Source organism: Triticum aestivum, chromosome 5A (assembly GCF_018294505.1).
Source record: "Triticum aestivum cultivar Chinese Spring chromosome 5A, IWGSC CS RefSeq v2.1, whole genome shotgun sequence".
Lineage (NCBI taxonomy): Eukaryota > Viridiplantae > Streptophyta > Magnoliopsida > Poales > Poaceae > Triticum > Triticum aestivum.
The window spans coordinates 318,934,337-318,945,654 of record NC_057806.1 but is presented as its reverse complement, the minus strand read 5'-3'; positions in this window follow the sequence as shown (position 1 = coordinate 318,945,654).

The following is an 11,318-nucleotide window of genomic DNA, read 5'->3' as shown; positions in this document are numbered from 1 at the left end:
AAGGAAGTAGGGTATTACCTCCATCGAGAGGGCCCGAACCTGGGTAAACATTGTGTCCCCTGCCTCCTGTTACCATCCGCCTTAGACGCACAGTTCGGGACCCCCTACCCAAGATCCGCCAGTTTTGACACCGACAACGACTTATAGTCCGGAACCAGTCCGGCTTATCAAACTCCAATATATGTTTAAGCATGATCCATAAGGATGAAGACTTCAGGGCCTGAATTATCTCAAGCCATATGTTTATATAGCGTAAATACATGATTCTAAAAAATACTTAGAAAAGGAAAATGAATCAAAATCGAGAAAACAAGGCGTATAAGCCAAACCAAGAGGGATATTCACAGATATGCTTCAAATATGAGAGGGAAGCCCCCAAGTGGCTTGTGGGATTGAGCCGATCAAGAGGGATATTCACAGCTATGCTTCAAATATGAGCAAGAACCTCCCCAAGTGACCACAAGGGTGGCATTGCGCCGATCAAGAGGGGTATTCATGGGTATGCTTCAAATATGAGCAGGAAGCCCCCAAGTGATCATAAGGGTGGAATTGCGCCAATCAAGAGGGATATTCACAACTATGCTTCAAATATGAGCTGGAAGGCCCCAAGTGACCATAAGGTTGGCATTGCGCCGATCAAGAGGGATATTCACAGCTATGCTTCAAATATGAGCAGGAAGCCCCCAAGTGACCATAAGGGTGGCATTGCGCCTATCAACAGGGGTATTCACAGCTATGATTCAAATATGAGAAAGAATCCCCCAAGTGACCATAAGGGTGGCATTGCACCGATCAAGAGGGATATTCATAGCTATGCTTCAAATATGAGTAGGAAGCCCCCAAGTGACCATAAGGGTGAAAAAGACTCATTATTCTTTGAGATGAAATAAACAGAGGCCCTATATTAGCAGGGGTGCCATCTTTATTATATTCATCATAATATATAAATTGTCAAGATATGTACATTGTAAGAGCTGGCGGCTCAAGTGTAGTAAGGCCGAAGATGAGCAATATTCCACGGCCGATGGGTCTCCTCCTCCGACGTGCGTGAGTCCTTGTGGTCTCGAACATCAACAAGGTAGTATGATCCATTGTTTATATTCTTGTTGATCACAAAAGGCCCTTCCCAATGTGGGGATAGTTTATGCATATCAGCTTGATCCTGAATATGCCGGAGCACTAAGTCACCTTCTTGAAAGGTTCGGGTCTTAACCCGATGGCTGTGATAACGACGCAGATCTTGCTGATAAATCACTGATCGAGCCGTCGCGAGGTCACACTCCTCGTCTAATAGGTCAAGTGCATCTTCACGTGCTTTTTTCATTATCAGCTTCAACATAAGCCACCACACGGGGTGAGTCATGACGGATGTCAATAGGGAGAACCGCCTCTGCTCCGTAAACCATGTAGAAAGGCGTGTAACCCATAGATCTGTTGGGGTAGTATTGATACTCCATAATACTGAAGGTAACTCCTCCACCCAACAACCCGGCGTCCTCTGCAAAGGAACCATAAGTCGGGGCTTGATACCCTTCAGGATCTCTTGATTAGCTCTCTCCGCTTAACCATTAGACTGGGGGTGAGCCACTGATGATACATCAAGCCGGATATGCTCACGTTGACAAAATTCCTCCATGGCACCCTTGGATAGACTAGTGCCATTATTAGTTATAATACTGTGGGGAAAACCATAACAGAAAATCACCTTTTTGATTAATTGAACCGCCATTGCTGTGGCACATTTACTGACCGGCTCTGCTTCAACCCACTTCGTAAACTTATCAACCACCACTAGGAGGTGTGCCTTTTTGTCTTTGGACATTTTGAAAGGCCCAACTAAATCAAGCCCCCAGACTACAAACAGCCAAGTACCTGGAATCATCCTCAACTCCTGAGCCGGCACATGAGTGCGCCATGCAAACTTCTGACAACCATCACATCTATTGACTAGATCCTCCGCATCAGCGTGTGCCGTCAGCCAATAGAACCCATGAAGAAAAGCCTTGGCTACGAGAGATTTAGATCCGGCATGATGACCACAATGCCCTTCATGAATCTCTCGTGGAATCTCACACCCTTCTTCAGGAGAAACACAATGTTGAAATGCCCCTGCGACACTACGATGAGGCAATTCCCCATTAACAATAGTCATTGACTTAGACTGCCAGGTTATCTGTCTGGCCAAAGTTTCATCCTCAGGTAACTCGCCCCGGGTCATATAAGCCAAATAGGGAATTGTTCAATCAGGAATAGCATGAAGAGTCGCCACCAGTTGCGCCTCCGGGTCAGGAATTGCAAGATCCTCCTCTGTAGGCAATTTGACAGAAGGGTTATGCGGAATATCCAGGAAAGTGATAGGTGGCACCGGCTTACGCTGAGACCCTCACCGGCTTAAAGCATCAGCCGCCTCATTTTTCCTGCGATCAACATGTTCAACTTGATAACCCTTGAAGTAACCTGTGATTGCATCGACCTCTCGACGATAAGCCGCCATGAGTGGGTCTTTAGAATCCCAAGTGCCAGACACTTGCTGAGGTACCAGATCTGAATCACCAAAGCATCTCACCGGGCTTAAGTTCATTTCCTTAGCCATCCAAAGACCATGGAGCAAGGTCTCATACTCAGCTGCATTGTTAGTACAAGGGAACATCAGACGGAGAACATAAGAAAATTTATCACCTCGTGGGGAAGTCAAGACAACTCCAGTCCTCGAGCCCTCCAATTGCCTGGACCCATCAAAGTGGATAGTCCAATATGTGTTATCTAGCTTCTCCTCAAGCATCTGCAACTCTGCTCAATCATTGATAAAATCCACAAGTGCTTGAGACTTGATGGCTCTATGAGGCACCTACTTTAAACCATGAGGTCCAAGCTCAATGGCCCACATAGCTATCCGACATGTGGCTTCTCTGTTTTGAATGATATCCCCTAAAGGGGCAGAACTAACCACAGTGATAGGATGACCAAGAAAATACTGTTTCAGCTTCCGGCTAGCCAGAAAAAACCCGTATACAAGCTTCTGCCAATGTGGATACCTTTGTTTGGATTCAATAAGGACCTCACTGATGTAATAAACCGAACGTTGAACCAGATATTCTTTGCCTGCTTCCTTCCTTTCCACCATAATGGCTACACTAATAGCTCGGCTATTGGCAGCCACATATAACAGCAAAGGCTCCTTGTCAATGGGAGCAGCAAGAACCGGCGGCTCAGCCAATTGTCTCTTCAAGGCCTCAAATGCCTGATCAGCAGCATCACTCCAGACAAAGTGATATGTCTTCTTCATCATCTGATACACAGGGATAACCTTCTCACCCAACCGTCTTACGAACCGGCTCAAGGCCGCAATACGACCCGCCAAACGCAGAACATCATTGATACACGCCGGCTTAGCCAGAGAGGTGATAGCTTTTATCTTCTCTGGGTTAGCCTCAATACCCCGTTCTGAAAGCAGAAAACCCAAAATCTTACCAATTGGCACACCGAAAACACACTTGGTCGGGTTAAGCATCATCTTATAAACCCGGAGGTTGTCAAAGGTTTCCTTCAAATCATTAATCAGGGTCTCCTTCTTCCTAGACTTCACCACAATATCATCCACATAGGCATGAACATTGCGCCCAATCTGATTATGAAGACAATTCTGCACACATCGCTGGTAAGTCGCTTGGGCGCTCTTGAGCCCAAAAGTTATAGACACATAGCAGAAGGCTCCAAACAGAGTGATGAAAGTTGTCTTCTCCTGGTCCTTAACTGCCATCTTGATCTGATGATAACCAGAATAAGCATCCAAAAGCTCAAACGCTCACAACCCGTCGTAGCATCAATAATTTGATCAATACGAGGGAGAGCAAAGGGACCAGCCAGACAAGCTTTGTTTAAGTCCGTGTAGTCCACACACATACACCAAGTGTCGTTCTTCTTAAGCACCAACACCTGCTTAGCCATCCACTCAGGATGAAAAACTTCCACAATAAAGCCAACTGCCAAGAGCCGGGCCACTTCCTCACCAATAGCCTTACGCCTTTCTTCATTGAAATGATGAAGAAATTGCTTGATTAGTTTAAACTTTGGATCAATATTAAGAGTTTGCTCAATGATTTCCCTCGGTACACCTGGCATGTCAGAAGGTTTCCATGCAAAGATGTCCCAGTTCTCACGGATGAACTCGATGAGTGCGCTTTCCTATTTCGGATCCAGATTGGCACTGATGCTGAACTGCTTGGATGAATCGCCAGGAATGAAATCAACTAGTTTAGTGTCATCAGCTGACTTCATGACTGGATCATGCTCCGTAGTTGGGTTTTTCAAAGATGTCATGTCTGCCAGGTCAACATTGTCCTTGTAGAACTTCAACTCTTTGGTCGCACAAACAGACTCAGCATAAGCAGCATCGCCTTCCTCACACTCCAAGGTATCTTGCGACTCCCATGTATTGTTATAGTGCCCTTGTGACCCGGCATTTTGAGCTATGGATATACATAACAAGGTCGTGGCATGAATTTGGCATAAGACGGCTGTCCGAACAGAGCATGATAAGGGCTTTTGATTTTAACCACTTCAAAGGTCAACGTCTTAGATCCGGAATCATACTCATCTCCAAAAATAACTTCCAAAGATATCGTACCAATATGCCAACTTACTAGGTACCGCACCGTGGAATACAATGTTTGACGGCTTAAGGTTTTTATCGGTCAACCCCATACGATGGAAAGTATCATAGTAGAGGATATTAATACTGCTGCCTCCATCCATGAGTACCTTAGTGAACTTGTATCCTCCAACCTGAGGCGCCACCACCAGCGCCAAATGACCCGGATTACCAACCCAGGGCGGGTGATCCTCACGGCTCCAAACAATGGGCTGGTCATACCATCGTAAATAACGGGGAACCGCCGGATCTATGGCGTTTACTGCCCTTTTATGAAGCTTATGATCCCTCGTACATAAACTTGTGGTGAAGACGTGGTATTGCCCACTATTCAACTACTTCGGGTTACTCTGATAACAGATTGCTGTTGTTGATTCCCCTGACCGGACTGTTGATGATAACCACCCTAATTGCCTTGATTTCTTGGGTGACCCTGGAAGCCGGAATTATAACCGCCACTACTGTAACCCGGACCATGAGAACCGAAACCTGAGCCGCCGCCCGACCCACGATTGTTCTGAAACAAATTTGAATTTTTGAACTCCTTCATAATTTGGCAATCTTTCCAGAGGTGACTAGACGGTCTTTCCCGCGTACCATGCTTTGGGCAAGGCTCATTCATCATCTGCTCAATATTGATAGCTGCCCCTCCTGTCCGAGGAGGTTGCTTTCCCTTACGATGCTGACCATTATTCTGCGTGTTGGTGTTGGCCACAAAATCTGAATTGCCATAGGCCCTGCGCTTACCATTGCCCCCCTGATTCGCCGAGTTATGATGCTGGCCCTTGGTGTTGCCGCTCTTCTTTCCCTTTCCCGTCTTTTCATCATCAGACTCGAGGTCCTTGGTATTGTCAGAGTCGCCATATTTAATCAGAGCTACCATCAGCTCCCCCATGTCATCGCAGTGGCGCTTGAGTCGCCCTAGCTTCTGTTTAAGAGGCAAAAAATGGCAATTTTTCTCCAACATTAGGACCATTGAGCCGGCATTAATGTTATCCGATGAGTGCAAGATGGCTTTGACCCGGCGCACCCAATGGGTCGTTGACTCGCCCTATTCTTGGGCACAGGCATCCAAATCCACAATCGACATGGGCTGCTTGCACGTATCTTTAAAATTCTGGATGAATCGGGCCTTTAACTCGGCCCACGACCCAATGGAATTGGAAGGAAGTCCCTTTAGCCAAGTATGAGCCGTCCCATCTAGCATCATGGTGAAGTACTTGGCACATGCAGCATCGCTGACCTCCAACAGCTCCATGGCCATCTCGTAACTCCGAATCCATGCCTCAGAGGGTAAATCGGCTATATAGTTAGGCACCTTACGAGATCCTTTGAAATCCTTGGGCAAACACTCATTCCGCAGAGTCGGTACTAAACATGGTACACCCGTGGCTCTGGAGGTTACGCCTGCCTCCACCAAAGTTGCCGTATAAATAGGGGAAGGCGGATGAGCCGCTTGCTGAACCGCCAGTTCAACCTCACGACGTGCTCCATCCTGGCCCACCAAATTCTAAGCACTATTATGCACTGGGCCATGCCCACGAGGCTGATTACGGTGCCTGTCACTGCTTGAAACGGCCGGCGAATCCATGTGTCTACTGTAACTCCGGCTTGGGCGAGAGGTTGAGTGAATCCTTTCACAACTGTAAGAATAAACCTCCTACTGCACCAATGCTGTCTGAAGAAGCTCTCTAGCCCTCCTTGTTTCAACCGTAGCTGGAGACTCGCCTTCAACTGGGAAATCCGCCAGTCGTGTCACCATAGCGATCATATTATCCAACGGGTTAGAGTAATGACCCGCTGGCATCGGTACATACGGTGGCAGGGTATTATTCAGACAAGGCGGATCTATTGCGCGTGGCTGAGCCGGTGCTCCGGTCCTAGGTATGGCCACCACCCGGTTTACCTCCGGCGGGTCACTGGTCCCTGCACCGGGTGTATTGAAGAGGTTCCTTGCCTCGTAAACCGGGGGCAGACGACTCTGGTGCATTCTCCTCATGACTTCGTTTGAAGCGTTCTGATCCAACCAGATCCGGAAGGAATTAGCCTAGATCCGTTGTGTCTGAGCGTCCAGAGAGGCTCGCTCCGCAGTCATCCTCGCGTTCTCGGCTGCCAGATCTTCCTTGGCTTGAGCTATCTCCTCTCTCAGTTTTGCGACTTCCGTGTTATGCTGAACTTGATCTGTCGGGTTAACCTCTATCGTTAACAATGTTGTCAAGGTGTCCAATAAGTCGGATAGGACCTGAGCCGGCGGGTGCATAGGGCCTCCTGCCCCGGCCGTCGTCGCCGCTGCTGACCCAGAAACCATAGCCGCTGCAGTCGAAGAATTCTGCCCCCGCTGTGTACCGGCCATGAAAATCGCAACCCGGTTTGGCGGCTCATAGGGGTCCAGAATACTATCGCCATCGGAACAGCCCCCAAGCCTGCCGTCTTGCAGTTGATATAGTGAAGTAGTCTCACCTGTGGATGACTCACCATCAGAATAGATGGCCGTCTCACCGCCAGACACAGATCCTTCCTCAAATTCCGCCCCGTGGATGAATCCAATGAAGGCGTGCTTCACGGCGGGTTGAACCTGGGCGGGTCATGCACGCTAAGCCGTCTCGATGATGTCGGTGCAGATGTCCAGCTCAAGGCCCGGTTCGCCGATCTTGCCGATGAAAACATGGATTCCGCCGAAGGGGAACCGGTACCCGTACTCAATTGAGCCGGGCTCGGGGGCCCAGCCTGCATCGTTGATGTAGAGCTTGCCGCGGCGACTCTTGGTCATCCAGCCCACAGTGTATCCCTTGATCCCTTCGAAGTTGCCCTTTAAGAACTCAAAACCACCATGCGCTGGCCCCACGGTGGGCGCCAACTATCGTGGAATTGTCACGACAGATGTCCTAGCGAAAGGACTTAGTCGTGGAGCCATCGCAACAGGGTTAGCTTAAAGGGGTTAAATGGGACAAAGGACACAAGGAGTTTATACTGGTTCGGCCCCTTGCAGTGAAGGTAAAGGCCTAATCCAAATTGAGGTGGTATTGCTTATGTCTCGATTACCAGGGAGCGAATATGCTTGACCTAGCTTTCGGTTTGTTGTTTCTAGCCCTAAACCGCCACCGGGTCGTCCCTTTATATACACAGGTTAACGCCCAGCAACTTACAGAGTTTCGACCGGTTCATAGCAATGTGTCCGGCTCGATGACTAAATACACATGCCTTACAATACAAGTCCTACATATATGGCGGTTTACACTTACGGACTTTAAGCCGCCTCTGGGCTCTGGGCCTTTTAACGAGTCTTCATAGTGAACCACCATTTTCAACATCTTTATGGGCTTTGTCTTGATAGACCGCCATGGCTTAACCCGACCCCTCGTGGGCGGGTTAACCCAATAGTTATATCCCCAACAGAAGGTGTGGCGGTGCGGCCATCACACTGCATGGAGGGCGGCAGCGATGAGTCTTGCTGCTCGTGAGCAGCAGGGTTGGTGGCGGCGTTGGCTGCGGGAGAGGCGGAGCAATGCAGGGCGCAGCGGCCCATCGGCGCCGTCTGAGCGACGCGGGCGGCCCGGCGCTCGGCGCAGACTCGGCGAGCATCGACCATGGGAGCGATGGAGCAGAGACGGAGTGGAGCGGAAGGGAGAACTTTGACATGCCCCTACCTGGCGCGCCAAATGTCGGGATCAGGGCTCCGCGGACCCAATAAGGTTCAATTCTGGGCGTGCATGAAGGATCTGGCCTAACAGTGGCTCACTTCTCGTCGCCCCACGGCTTGGCTCCGGCGAGTTCGTGTGAGCAAGAAGGGGAAGGGGACATTGTGGTTTACCCAGGTTCGGGCCACCTTGCGGTGTAAAACCCCACTACTGCTTTGTGCTGGATTGCCTCGCGAGGAGGATGAGTATGAACCGGTACAAGTGTGAGCTGCCTCGGGAGATCTCAATGGCCGAGGGATTCGATCCTTCTCTACGGTGGAGTCTGGTCCCTATTTATAGTGGCCTTGGTCCTCTTCCCTCATAGCTTAGGCGTGAAGGGATACCACAGCGGGCAATTTTGAAGGGGGCATGAGTACATCAAAGATGGTTAAGTTTCCTAGCCGTAGACATGTGCTGTCATTTGATTAACGGGATCATACCGTTAGAGAATGATGTGATGGACAAGACCCATCCGTTAGCGTAGCACTATGATCGTTTAGTTTATTGCTATTGATTTCTCCATAACTTATACATCTTCCTATGACTATGAGATTATGCAACTCCCGAATACCGGAGGAAAACTTAGTGTTCTATCAAACGTCACAACGTAACTGGGTGATTATAAAGATGCTCTACACGTGTCTCCGATGGTGTTTGTTGAGTTGGCATAGATCGAGATTAGGATTTGTCACTCCGATTGTCGGAGAGGTATCTCTAGGCCCTCTCGGTAATGTACATCACTATGAGCCTTGCAAGCAATGTGACTAATGAGTTAGTTACGGGATGATGCATTACGGAACGAGTAAAGAGACTTGCCAGTGACGAGATTTGAACTAGGTATGATGATACCAACGATCAAATCTCGGGCAAGTGACATATCGATGACAAAGGGAACAACGTATGTTGTTATGCGGTTTGACCGATAAAGATCTTCGTAGAATATGTAGGAACCAATATGAGCATCCTGGTTCCGCTATTGGTTATTGACCGGAGATGAGTCTCGGTCATGTCTACATAGTTCTCGAACCCGTAGGGTCTGCACGCTTAACGTTCGATGACGATATGTATTGTGAGTTATGTGATTTGATGTACCGAAGGATGTTCGGAGTCCCGTATGTGATCACGGACATGACGAGGAGTCTCGAAGTGGTCGAGACATGAAGATTGGTATATTGGAAGGTAATGTTTGGACACCGGAAAGGTTTAGGATAGGTTCGGGCATTTTCCGGAGTACCGGGGGTTGCCGGAACCCCCCTAGGGGGTTAATGGGCCTTCATGGGCTTTAGTGGAAGAGAGGAGGAGACGTCCAAGAGGAGGGGCGTGCCCCCAAGCCCAATCCAAATTGGGGAGGTGGGCCGGACCCCCTTTCCTTCTTCCCCTCTTCCCTTTCCTTCCCCTCCTAGTTGGGGCACACGCTTGGGGCACGCGCTATGAGGCCGGCCGGCCCCCTCCTCCACTCCTTTATATACTGGGGAGGGGGCACCCCATAGATACACAAGTTGATTTCTTAGCCGTGTGCGGTGCCCCCTCCATAGATTTCCACCTCGATCGTATTGTCGTAGTGCTTAAGTGAAGCCCTGCGCCGGTAACTTCATCATCACCGTCAACATGCCATCGTGCTGACGAAACTCTCCCTCAACCTCGGCTGGATCTAGATTTCGAGGGACGTCACCGAGCTGAATGTGTGCAGATCGCAGAGGTGTCGTGCGTTCGGTACTTGATCGGTTGGATCGCGAAGACGTTCGACTACATCAACCGCGTTATTCAACGCTTCCGCTTTTGGTCTACAAGGATACGTAGACACACTCTCCCCTCTCATTGCTATGCATCCCTAGATAGATCTTGCATGATTGTAGGAATTTTTTTTGAAATATTGTGTTCCCCAACAATGGTGTCAGAGCCAGGTCTATGTGTAGATGTTATATGCACGAGTATAACACAAAGGAGTTGTGGGCGTGGGTATATACATATTGCTTGCCGTCACTAGTTGTTTCTTGATTCGGCGGTATTGTTGGATGAAGCGGCCTGGACCAACATTACATGACCGCGGTCATGAGACTGGTTCTACCGACGTGCTTTGCACACAGGTGGCTGGCGGGTGTCAGTTTCTCCAACTTTAGTTGAATCGGATTCAATGAACACGGTTCTTTTGTGAAGATCAAAAAGCAATCACTATACCGTGTTGTGGTTTTTGATGCGTAGGTAAGAATGGTTCTTGCTAAGCCCGTAGCAGCCAAGTAAAACTTGCAACAACAAAGTAGAGGACGTCTAACTAGTTTTTGCAGGGCATGTTGTGATGTGATATGGTCAAGACGTGACGATATATAATTTGTTGTATGAGATGATCATGTTTTGTAACACAGTTATCGGCAACTGGCAGGATCCATATGGTTGCAGCTTTATTGTATGAATTGCAATCGCCATGTAATTGCTTTACTTTATCAATAAGCGGTAGTGATAGTCGTGAAAGCAATGGTTGGCGAGATGACAACGATGCTACGATGGAGATCAAGGTGTCAAGCCGGTGACGATGGTGATCATGACGGTGCTTTGGAGATGGAGATCAAAGGCACAAGATGATGATGGCCATATCATATCACTTATATTGATTGCATGTGATGTTTATCCTTTATGCATCTTATTTTGCTTAGTACGGTGGTAGCATTATAAGATGATCTCTCACTAAATTTCAAGGTATAAGTGTTCTCCCTGAGTATGCGTTGTTGCTACAATTCGTCGTGCCGAGACACCACGTGAAGATTGGGTGTGATAAGCTCTACGTTCACACACAACGGGTGCAAGCCAGTTTTGCACGAGCAGAATACTCGGGTTAAACTTGACGAGCCTAGCATATGCAAATATGGCCTTCTTACACTGAGACCGAAAGGTCGAGTGTGAATCATATAGTAGATATGATCAACATAGTGATGTTCACCATTGAAAAGTACTACATCTCACGTGTTGATCAGACATGGTTTAGTTGATATGGA